Source organism: Lemur catta, chromosome 18 (assembly GCF_020740605.2).
Source record: "Lemur catta isolate mLemCat1 chromosome 18, mLemCat1.pri, whole genome shotgun sequence".
NCBI lineage: Eukaryota > Metazoa > Chordata > Mammalia > Primates > Lemuridae > Lemur > Lemur catta.
In genome coordinates, this window is record NC_059145.1 from 7,875,670 (window position 1) to 7,887,800 (window position 12,131).

Here is a 12,131-nt window from a genome sequence, read left to right on the forward strand (position 1 = left end):
AAATCTGCTCCTATGGCTACTTGTCACCATGGCTACAGAAGAAGCTCTTTTTTCCCACTTCTGTGGGAATTTTTTTATTCTCAGAAAGTATGATTCAGTGCATAATATTAATAATCTTAGTTAATGCAAATAACTTCGATGGGTTCTGGGTTTCTCGAAATCATGTAATACAGCAGAAGCAAACTCATAATCACAAAAATCTAACTCCAATAGCAGCATTTATATATTTAATGTTTCCATGAAGCTCAACTCTCATGTTTCCCAAAGTAAATAAAATAAGTAACTTCTTAGAATTGACCTCCAAGTGTTATTTAGAGCTTTGAAAAATCGCTGGACACTGTTGGGAGATCACAAACAGAAACACAGGATGCCTGGGGTATGTATTCTCAGGAGAATACCCAGGGTACTTTGCTTTTTAAAATAAACGAACAGCAGTTAAGAAAGCCTTCCAGAATTCTGTACAAAGTACGATGTCAGTCAGAAATAAGTAATCCTTTTAATCTGAGTCAGCCTGCCTCTGCCCCAAGGGCTGGGAAAATTTCAAAGTTTCACAGGGAGGAAGGAGGGAGGGAGGGAGGAGGGAGAGGAAGGGAAGGAGGGAGGGAGGAGGTGGGGAGGAAGGAGGGAGGAAGGGAAGGAGGGAGAGGGAGGGAGGGAGGGAGAAGGGAGGGAGAGGGAGGGAGAGGGAGGGAGGAAGGAGGGAGGGAGGAGGAAGGGAAGGATGGAGAGGGAGGAGAGGGAGGGAGGGAGGAGGGAGAGGGAGGGCCGTGGGTTGATGGGCGCAGAACACACGTGGCTCTCCTGAGGCCATCTTTCCCCCCAGCGGTTCAGCAGGAAAAGTGCCAAATGTCCCTGGACCACGTTCATGGCCTGTGTTTGTGGGCCGTCCTGTGATCTCAAATGCTTATCTCAATATAGTCGGGAGTGTCCACTTGTCCAGGCCACCAGGGACCTCTGCGTTGCTTCCCTGGCGTGTCTTGCCAGCCTTCCGGAAGCATCTGACTCAGTCCTTCCCGAACACCTCCTCCGGGCTCCTGCGACTCCACACTGCCCTGGGCTTCCTCCCACTTCACTGACAGCTCCTTTTCAGCCGTCCCTTCGGCAACTCCTTCTCTTCTCAAACCCTCCAAGTTGGAGTGCCACACGGCTCTATTTTGGGTCCTCCTTTTTTCATACATCCTCTCTCCCTCGGTGATCTCAATCAGACACGTGAAGATGACTGCCAGTTTCACGACTCTGGTCTCTGCGTATCCTTGAGCTTGATACGCAGTCAGTGGCATCTCTAGAGTCCCCACCTGGAGGTTTAATGGGCACCTCCAATGTAACATTGTGAAAATAGACCCCCACTCCTTTTCCCAGCTCCCCTCTTTCCTCCCCGCCCCAACCTATGCCTCTCCCTGTCAGTCAGTCGCTTAGGTCAAAACCAGGAGTCATTGCAGGTTGCGCGTGTTCCCTGGACCCCACATCCAGCCCACGCCCAGCCCTGCTGACTCTTCCAAGACACAGCCAGCCTGCCCGCCTCTCCCCTCTGCCATTCCACCGCCAGCCCGGCCACCTCGTCTGCTGCTGGACCACGGCGAGCTCTTCTCCACCGGGGCCTCTGCTTCCACTCCCGCCTCCGCGGCAGGGACTCATAGACACGTGAGCTCTCCAACGGCTGTCACTCACACCTGAGCAACACTCAAGCCTCTTGCAACAGCCTAGGAGGCAGCCTGTGATCTGGCCCTGCCTCGGTCTCCAGCCTCCTCCCACATCGCTGCTCCTATGCTCGTTACAGTCCCGACACAGGGACCTTCTGTTTGTTTCTCAAACATCGCGCTCTTTCCCTTTCAGGACTTTGGCCCTGGCTGCTCCCCCTGCCTCAGATACTATTAATATTTGCCCAGATCTTTGTACAATTTGTTTCTTTTCATTCAGGTTACCCCTCCCAGAGAGGCCTTTTCTAACTGCTCCGGCAAGGGTAGCTGGGGCTCTGCCACACTGCTCTGTTTCATTTTCATCATGGCATTCATTACCAATTAATATTTCCTGGTTTATCTGTCTGTTGGCTGTCTCTCCGTACTCGACTGTCAGCTCCGGGGAGCAGGGACCTGTCTGTGCTGTGCTCTGCTGCAGCACGAAGAGCCGGACTCACGGAAAATGACTGGTAAGCTTGGTTGGATGAACTCTTGAATTACAGAATAATTAATGGTTTGGTTTTTTTACATTTTCTAAAATAAGCCCTCATTATTTTATGAGAATAGAGCAAAATTTAAAATTAATTGAGAGAGAGAGAGAGGAAATGAATCACTAACAATGTGAAATATCATTTTAGGTTGGGAAAGTAGAAATATGGCAGCCCCTTAGCCAGGTGTATTAAACTGAAACCATTCTGCCTAAAAAGAAGTAGCCCTCTACCCAGTCCTTGCGTGTATCTCCTTATCTCATCCAGCGCTGGCCATCTTCCCAGAGACAGTAATCACCATGCACTCACTGCACACCCATGTGTCCCCTCTGGCTCCCATTTTATTCATAAGGAGACTAAGGCTCAGAGAGGTAGGGTCACTTCTCCAAAGAATTGTGTGGCACCAGGTCTTAAATTCAGATCTCTCCAGAGGGATTTAACTATTGAACGTGGCATTCTAATCCTTAATGGGGTGTGAGAAATAGTGAAGGCAACCTCAACTGACATCCAATTCCTGGATGGTCCTTTCCACCTGTTACCGCTTTTAAACCTCGCGACATCACTAGGAGTTGGGGTCATTAATCCTTACCCCTTATCCTGATCAATTTCAAATGATAAAACTGATGTCCTGGGTCATAAATGCAGTGTCCCAAGGTCACCCAGTGGGTGACAGACCCAGAACTGGCTACAGCCCTGGTGTTTTCTGTGCAGCCTGGATGCCTCTGTGTGGGCACACAGTAGCTTTGGGGAGCTGACTTCTGTGCAGAGTGAAATTGCTACATTACTTTGAATGCCAGAGTCCCCTGTCTGCATAGTCGATCAGTATCATGGGGAAACGGGAAGAAGATCCCAGTTACTGGGTACCAACACGTGCCAGGGCTTTGATTCTACGTGGCATTTTGAGAAAGGTTAGCAGCAGGCCTGAGACTTCCCTTATAAGGAGAAAATTAGACTGGCTTTATAAAAAAGAGGTTTTAATAATTTCGCCGTGGGAGGGAAACAAGCTTGGGCTAGATCCATGTAGAAGGAGATAAGAAAATTGGAGGAAGAGGAAGGAGAAATGGGGCTGAGCCTGGGGAGGGGGAGATGTCCAACAGAAGACCCTGCTGTCAGCAGGAGCAGAGTCAGTAATATTGAATGGAGCCGTCTGGGGCCACCCCTGTGTGCAGTGTGTGATGTGAAGCCCCCTCACCTTCCCCTGCGGCCCCCTCCGTCAGGTGCACACAGCGCACGGCTGCTTTGGAGCAAGGGGCCTGCGCAGAGCAGGGCTCGGGCCGTGTCAAGGCTACTCACATGGAGGCTCAGGTGAAAACAGGAGCTGCCTGGGCGGGAGCTGACACCGGTACCTCTATTATCCCCGATCCTCTCTGCACATTTACACGGCAGATATGACGGCTCCCTCAGCAGAAGAGGGGAAAGTAGAATTTGGAGGGGATTCACAACTGCCCCGAGAGCCCGTGCCGGGGAGTGCTTGCAGGGTTCTCCTCCCAGAGCTGAAGTCTGTACTGGGCAGTTCAATTTCCAAACTGCTGGATGGGGGTGGCCTGATTTTTGCCAGGTCCCATTATCTGTGGATACAAAAGAGGCCACAGGAAGCCTAGAGATTGGATTCCACTGGTGGGTTGCTGCCATCCACTGAGAGACACTTTCTCCTGCCCCTGAGGTCTCTTGAAGTCCTCTGGTGTCTCGCAGAGGCCCACGCGCAAGCCGGCTGCTCCCGGCCCCGCTGCCTGCCTCGCCGGCTAGTCCAGCGCCTGCCGCTGTGCCAGGCTCCACGCCTGGGGCGTCACTGCCACCAGCCACAGCATTCTACAGGGCGGTGGCCACTCATCCACAGAGGCACAAAAGGTGTTTTAGGGCTTCTCTGAGGTTAGCCTCCTTTGGGGATTAATTTAATTGTAATAACATGGCAGTTTCAGAACTCCACTAACCTGGATCACTTCTAGTCAACTAACCCTGCTCTGGCTCTCTGCCGAAGGTGGGAAAGCCCTGAGGTGGCAGAGCTTGCTTGGACGGAGGGGTTTGCCCGCAGTCCAGAGCCAATCCTGGGGAACAGGACAAGATGGCTGTTTGGAGCATTTATGAACTCCCATGAGGTCAATCATGACATCCAAGTATGATTTTCTTATTTCTTTCAAGACCCCGAGGGACAATTCCCTCTCTGTTTTCAAAGAGAAAGAAGTTACCTGGCCTGCAAAGTCAAGGGGCTTTGCGGAAGGGAATCTGCAGATATTGCTTTTTTTTTTTTTTCATCTATATGGTTCATCTTCTGAGAGAGGGGAATGCAGGCTGCAGAGTGAGCTAATCAGGAACGGCAGAGAGCTGTCATTCTTTGTCACGGCTGTTTTTCATGATAAAAGACAAATTAGTAAATGGCAAGTGGTTCATGCCAGCAGGTGTTTAACAGACAGTGTCATGTCACAGGGGCTCTGTGGCCGGAGCTGGAGATGCACGTCACTGGCTGCGGGTCCCACACAGACTCACCGAGCTCCTACTGTGTGGCAGGCAGTGCATTGTCCTTGAGACCAATTCTCTTCTTTGACAATGAAGGCTTTGCCCTGGGTCACCTCGAGATAAATTTGCCCCCAGAAGCTTCATGGTTCCCCTGCAAATTGCTGGGTCCTTCTTCCCATGTGCCAGACCTACCCAGGTGTGTGCCCAGCACGCCTGTGGATGCAGTTTGAGTTACTTTCTAGGAGATGCCCCCGCCTCGCCCTGCAGGTAGACTGCCAGCCCCGGGCCCACCACATCTGTTTGCTGGGCCACCGTATACATGTCTGATTCTCCTACACTCCATGAGGACTTCGCTAGCTGTGTGGGATGCCGCAGACTTGAAAGAACTCAGTGCCTCTGTAGTTTATCAAAGTGACTCCTGCCCCTGTGTTCTTTTGCAAAGTTCTTCTGAGCCGATCACTTCAGGGGAGAGCACAGGACTTTCATCTTGCATCAGAGCCAACAAAGACTGACAAGAAACTGGCTAACATGACGGTCCCCAGGGCTCCTCCCATCCAAGGACACCGTGACCGCCTGTCCCTCCTTATCCCCTGTACACCCGAGCTGCCGTGTGGCCATCTCACCAGACAAATGAAGTCACTGCAAAGTCCGCCCAATTAGCAGTTGATTCAGAAAAAGTGGGTCAATGCTCTTCCTGCCAGGGGAGGACTCCAGTCACCAGGCAGAAGTGTGTGGCGCGTGCCTGCTCCCCTCGCTGGCACAGAGAACGGGAGAGCAGGCCACCCTGGGTGTCGGTGCCACTCTGGACCGCATGCACCTGTTTGTTAAATTATGGGATGGTACGCATTCCCAGGATGGGTCAATTAAGGACTTGGTGTCTGAGGACACACACAGAGACTGCCACTTGAGTGACAGTGGCTCACGTCTACTTTACTGTTTACAAACCACTGCCATCTCCTTATTCAAAACTTGCCACACTCCAGTCATTGGTGCACCACCTTCCCCTGTACCTGCTCATATCCGTGGACACTGAGTCATAGCTTCCTCTCACCAATATTACTTGCTCACTTAGTTGATTCTCTTGGAAAAAAATCAATGCATTTATTTAAAAAGGAAACTTTATATCAGTATCTGAAATAAAAATGCAGTCTCCCTGGGTATAAGATAGCTATAAAAATAAATACAGTGGAGACAAAGCAGTGCCAGTGGATTCCAGCCACAGAGGGGCCACGAAGCCCCTTCGTATGAGATTCCAGCTATTGGGAGTTGAAGACTCACAGGACAGCTCTCAGGGACTTCATGGCATGACTTCCAATGACTGACACGGAACAAAGCATGTAAGAGAGACCAGGGCTAAGGAGGATGTGTCCAGAGGTGGAGGAAGACATGCAGGTGTCCCTGTGGCATGCGTGGGGACGGTGCGGCCACTCTTTGCATGTAGTTGCCTGTCATGTCCCTGAACTGGAAGCCCCTGTTCTGACCCCTGTGAAACGGGAGGTAAGCAAGGGCTAAGCGGGTGTTAAGGACACTGGCAGCATATGGGGACCTTCGCCTTGAAGTCATTAGAAAGTCTGTTAATGCCACGTCTGGCACCATCTGAAGTCATCCCTCTTCCATGCATGGCCAGCAGCCTGCACACTGGGAAACGCCACGCTATCCCATTTGAACCTCAGGACAGTCCTGACCGGCAGGCGTGGCCACCCCGTCACAGAGGAAGATGTTGGCAAACGTGGAAGGGAGCCGATGCGCCTGAGCCGCAGGCGGAGAGGAGGCTAGATTTCAGATTTCGTCTGCCACTCCTTCCACGGCTGACCAGAAGGCCTGCTCCTGAGCTCTTCTGTCCAGCTCCCACCCCAAGGGAGCCCTGAGGTCTCCAAAGATGTTCTTGGGATGGACGGAGCCTCCTTGTACGAGAAGCAGGTGGGGCAGGCACTTCATAGACAGGCCTGGACTGGGGAAACCCTCCCCTGGCCAGGCCATCAACCTGCTAGGACAGGCCTGAGCACCACACAATGGCCAGAAAACGCCATCCCTAAAACCTCCTGGCAGGCCTGCTTCACGCAGACCCCAGCATCTCACGGCCGGCTGGAAGTGGTGGCACAAATTAGGGGTTTGCCTTTTTCGGTAGGTCTCTGGGCACTGCAGGCTGCCAAGGTCTCCCTCATCTCTTGGCCCCACTGTCCTACCCCACGGCCTTTCCCCCAGGTGCTCTCCACACACGCCCTCCCTCTCTCACCTCTCTGCAACCGGAACGTGCCGGACTCACCTGCTCCCCTGGCTGCTGCGCACTCATGCTTCAGAGACCTGGGTAGGCCTGTTCTCCAAAAGGCCTTTCCAGATCTCCTGGTGAGCGTGGGTTTTCCCTCTTCCCTCTGCTCTCACATGCCTTGGTGCAACCACGGGGGAACACCCTCCTCCCTGAGGCCCCAGGACAGTGCACGAGGCTGACTAGAAAGGAGGCGCCACACGCACATAACATTTCTGCACCTTCAACTTTCTCTTGCAACTGCTTGTCCCAGCCAGGTTTACAAACTACTGTAAAGACAGAGAGTTAATTTTATTTACTCTGCATGAGCTGCAGTTCCTGGGCATCATCATCATTTGCTGGATTATGTGGAATACGTAGTTGTTAAATTGAAATAAACTAGGCGGCTATCCTTCATGGCTTGCAGACATTTAAAAATAGTTTTCACTAATGTGATTCAGTTCATTTCAATTCAGTCTATTTCCCAGACATTCACGGAGTGCCTCTTACATGCTGGGCGTTGTCCCAGTTGTGCAAAGCAAGGCCGACATGGCTGCTTCTGCCCTCGGGGAACCCGTGTGCGAGTGGGGGGGCTGACATATAAGTAAATCATACAATACAGTGTGACGTGGGTGGAACAGAGGTAGGTGCAAGAAAGACAGCTCACACAGAAAGCCAGTGGCTGCCTCTTATGGGAGAGTGACAGGAAACATTACATTCTGAATCGCACTTTGAAGTTAACTAGGAATTCAAAAGGTTTTCAGGACCTAAGCAGAGGCTCTTCTAGGCAGAGAACAAAACAGAAGTATAAAGCAGCGTGAATCTTTTCACATCCTCTCTCCTTTCTTATTCCAAACCGATAGATAAATAATTTTTTTTCATTCAAAAATGTTAATTAAATGTTTACAAAGTGCAAAGCTCTGTCCTAGGCAGGGACAGCAGTGAACAAAGAGGTGAGGTCTCACATTAACAGAGTTTGCATTCTGGAGGGGCAGACCATCGACAAAAACAAACACCAACCAATGGAAACAGTATTTCACATCCTACTGTGCTATTATAAAAGCAGCAATGAGGGGTGAGGGAGGGCAGCACTGGGCCATGGTTAGGGAGGGTCCTGCAAACTTGACATTGGAGCTAATATCCAATGGCGGGAAGGGCTTTGCCTTGTGAGATCTCGTGTGGAAGAACATTCCCAGCAGGGGGAGCAGCAGGTGCAGAGCCCTGAGGAGCAAGTGACCTTGAGTGTGTCCAGAGCAAAAAGAATGCCGCTGGGGTTGGAGGAGGTGAGCCTGAGGGTAGGGTACAAGACGTTGCTGTGGCTTAGCAGCTGAAGTCATAACGTCTCTAGGCCATGCTCGGTCGTCTAGATTGTGATCCAAATGCACTGGGAAACGTTTTTTCTTAAGATGTGTTTCAGAAAGCCTAATGCTAACTACCTTGGCAGTGAAATCTTGAATTTGTTCCTTAAAGATTTGTGCTATCTCAAACACCCTTCTCAAGTCTTGAGGCTGGATGTGTGATGTTTTGCTTGCCCGGAGAGCCAGCTCTGGGTCTGAGCTCCTTCCTGCCACTCAACTGCAGGGAGGTGGAAAGAGCTGCAAATTGATCTAATCATTTTCAGAAACAATTGAGCACTTTTACTGATCTCCATGGAGACTGTCTTAATACGAGCACTGTTTATATCATGCCCTGTTCTTACTTGGGAGTATAATAGATTCCATGATCAGATTCTCTTTGGGACCTGTTACTTTTGGTGAAAAATTAGGCTTTTTGGACTGAGTGTTAATAAGACTTTCATCTTACTGATTGTTCGAGTTCTAGGACAAAGTTTCCAGGCGGGCTGGGGAGGGGCCTTGGCTGAAGTGCTGGGATATTGGCCTCAGAGAGTTGCACTGAGCCAAGGCCTCGGGCTCTGGTGGTCTTGAGTTCAGACCTCGACTTTGCCATCACCAGCTGTGTGACCCTGGGCAACTTATTTACGCCTCCAGGCTTCAGCGACCCTGTTAATAGACGCAAAGTCGAGGGCGGCGCCTGCTCCATAGGAGAGATCCGGTAAGTGTAACTTTCCTCCTCTTTGTCTCCTTCCCTGCACTTGCTAGAAGAGAAGACGCTCTTCTTCTTCTTTTTTTTTTTAATCTGCTGGGCCAAGCCACTTTGCAAGCGGGGCTTATGGACTTTGAATACTTTTTTGTTTCCAATAACAAAGATGTTTAAAAAATTTTTGATAGAACAGGTCTGAATTGCTACACTTGGTTAACTCAGTCAAAGCTCAACTGGGGAAGCCTGACTCCAGAGGAATGGCCAGTTCGTTTTGCCATTGGATGGTACAGCCTCGTGACAATGACAAGAGCTTGCAATCGTGGTAAATTTAGCATGTCCTAGAAGTTTCGCAAACAGCTTAACCCCGGGAACCTCAAGAAAGAGGCACTCCGCCCATTTTAGAGATGAGGCAATAGGATCAGGGAAAGGAAGTGGGACTCAACTCAGATCTGTCCGCTCCCAACAGTGTCTTCACCTCACTCCTGCAGGACCTGTGGGGACACAGCCACACGGCTGTCGAGGTGGCCATTGTCCAAAAGACCTTTACTGGCACTCAAGACTCAGTTGAGAAACTGCATGGACTAATCGGCCAATAAACTTGTTGAACTTGAAACTGAGATACCACGTAGAAGCCAACCCCTTGATGACATAATACTCAGGAACGGTGCTGGATTTATTAAACATTAAAAGTCTAAATATCTGTCATCCAACGCTGAGAATGCTGCTCAAGAAGGGGCCTGGGAAGGGCCACACCCACCGCCCCCACCTCCCCTCCTCCCTGCCGTTTTCCAGCTCCTCCCCAGATACGGATCAGGTGGATGGCGTATGCTTTAATTTTCCATCTCTACTGTTCTGACTGAGTGAATTGAGCAAAATGAGAAGCACGCACGCGGATTTGTGTGCTTGGGCCCTGGGCTGGGCGGGGGCTGTGCCTGTCCGTGCACGAGCTCACCCGGCCCCTCCGGATCCCAGCGCCCTCGCTGCAGGGGTGAGACCGGCACCCTGGCGGCCCAGAGGAGTCGTGGCGGACCGACGACAGTCCACCATCTCGAATGACCACAGCTGAGTTAGAAATCCACTCCAGCCCTCGGATCAATTCCGTGTCTTTTCTGATGTTGGGAGACGCGAGTCTTCAGCACTGTCTTTATTCCGTCTCCGTCCATGGGGTATTGATTATTTTCAGAACAAGTGTGTCACATCCTTAACCTTTCCACCTGAAATGTTGGCTTCCAACTTCAAAATGTAAGATATGGATATTTATTCCCCCCAGTGTCGATACTCCCTTACCCAGAGCTTATGATGTACCAGGCACATTTTAATATTACCCAAACACTGCAAGCTAGATGCTGATATTATTTTGGTCTCCTTTGTTTTTTTATATGTGAAAAGAGGAAGATAAAGCTCAAAGAGGCTTATTAGCCCACCGGAGTCCTCGCATTTGGTGAGTCATAGAACTGGGGTTTACTCCTGGGTCTGCTGTCACCGCTGTGTTCTGGCCGTGACTGCCACTTGAGTGTGCGAGTATTGTGGTGAGCATTGAGGCTCACCAGGGAGGGCTGAAGGAACGAGACTTGCCACAGAGTGTCAAGCACGAGGCAAATGTCCATCTCAGTTAGTGCCCAAGAGCATCATCTCTGTCGTCTATTGTACCGTCAGGGAAACTGGGGCTCAGAGGGAGAAGCAACTTGCCCAAGGTTGAGTGACGTGGTGCAGCTGGAGCTACAACTCCAGTCTGGCTGACACTTAGCTACACTTTCTAATTTATCTAGAGTATCTGTTCTCAAAGTGTGGTACCCAGAGCAACAGCAACAGCCTCACATAGAAACTTATCAGGAATGCAAATTATTGGGCCCTGCCCCAGACTTACTAAATCAAAAACTCTGGAGGGGTCCCAGCAGTCGTATTTTACAAAGCTGTCCCAGTGATTCGGGTGCAGCCTAAAGTTTGAGAACCCTATGATCTAGGTAATATATAAAATGTTTGAGGATCGTCTTTTGCATATAACTGTAACTCAAAAGATGAACCAAAACTGTGACTTCCTTCTCAGCAATTAAAAGCAGAAATTGCATGGGAGTAATAGCCTTTTTTTTAGTTGTTGTAGGCAATTAATGAAATAAAACATCCTACCAAGGGAGTAGAAGAAACCTGCAGGTCGGGTTTTACGGACAGAGTCAACTTCCACGCTGCCGACTCACTCTCCAGGACTCCACAGCTGTATTTGGTGCAAGTTTTCTCTGAAATTTCCCAGTGCCGTTGCAAATATAAACACATAAACATATAAACATATCTTCTTCTTTTCCCCTTTTGTTTGTAAAGAAAAAAATGCAATGCTGCTCTCTGTATTGATGTGCAGTTGGCTGCTTTTAGTGTAACCACTATCCTAGACATCTGTCCAGGTGAACACACAAAGACCGCAGCATTCTGTTTATTTTTTGAACAGTTTTATTGAGGTATAATTTACACACCATAAAATTCACTCATTCAAGTATACAATTCAAAAGTGTACAACTTATTTGTAGACAATTCACAGAGTTGTACAACCATCGCACAATCCAATGTTAGATCATTTTCGTCACCCCTGAAAAAAACCTCATGCTCACCTGTGGTCATTCTTCTTCAGCCCTAGGCGACCACTCATCTACTTTCTGTCTCCACGGATTTGCCTATTTTGTACATTTCATGTAAATAGAATCCTACTATATGTGGCCTTTTGCATAATGTTTTCACTTACATAATGTTTTTGAGGTTCATCCATGCCTTAGCGTGTATGTTTTTTTATTGCTAAATAGCACCCCATTGCACGGGTGCACCATATCTTAATTACTCCAGTCACCACTTGGTAAACACTTGAATTGTTATAAACTATGCTGTGAACCTTCCTGTGCAGGTCTTTGTGTGGACATTTATTTTCCTTTCTCTTGGGTGCACCGGTTTTAACGCAGGCTCAGTTTCCATTGTCTCGATGTATTATAAAGTACTTAAACTTTTACACATTTTGGACATTAACTTTGTTCCATCTCTCTCTCTCTGGTGGTTATAAGAACACTGCCATGGATATTCTTGTTTGTGCTATTATTGCTGTAGCATGAAAGCACACAAAAAAGTGAAAAAGTCAGGAAGAATACACATTTAAAATTTTCACCAGTCCTAAAAAGCTTCCAAACATCCACCTTAACTGTCTTTTAGGCCCACAGAGAAAGTGGACTCTCCTCCCCATTGAAGCCTTCA

General features: G+C 49.3%; 1 long non-coding RNA gene across 1 annotated transcript; it reads left to right on the forward strand.

Moving 5' to 3' along the window:
• Positions 1-1,804: 1,804 nt before the first annotated feature.
• LOC123623053 lies at positions 1,805-11,604 on the forward strand. The gene is made up of 4 exons (XR_006729771.1): positions 1,805-2,146; positions 8,852-8,915; positions 10,293-10,344; positions 10,996-11,604. It is a non-coding gene; the product is annotated as an uncharacterized LOC123623053 (long non-coding RNA).
• Positions 11,605-12,131: the final 527 nt, after the last annotated feature.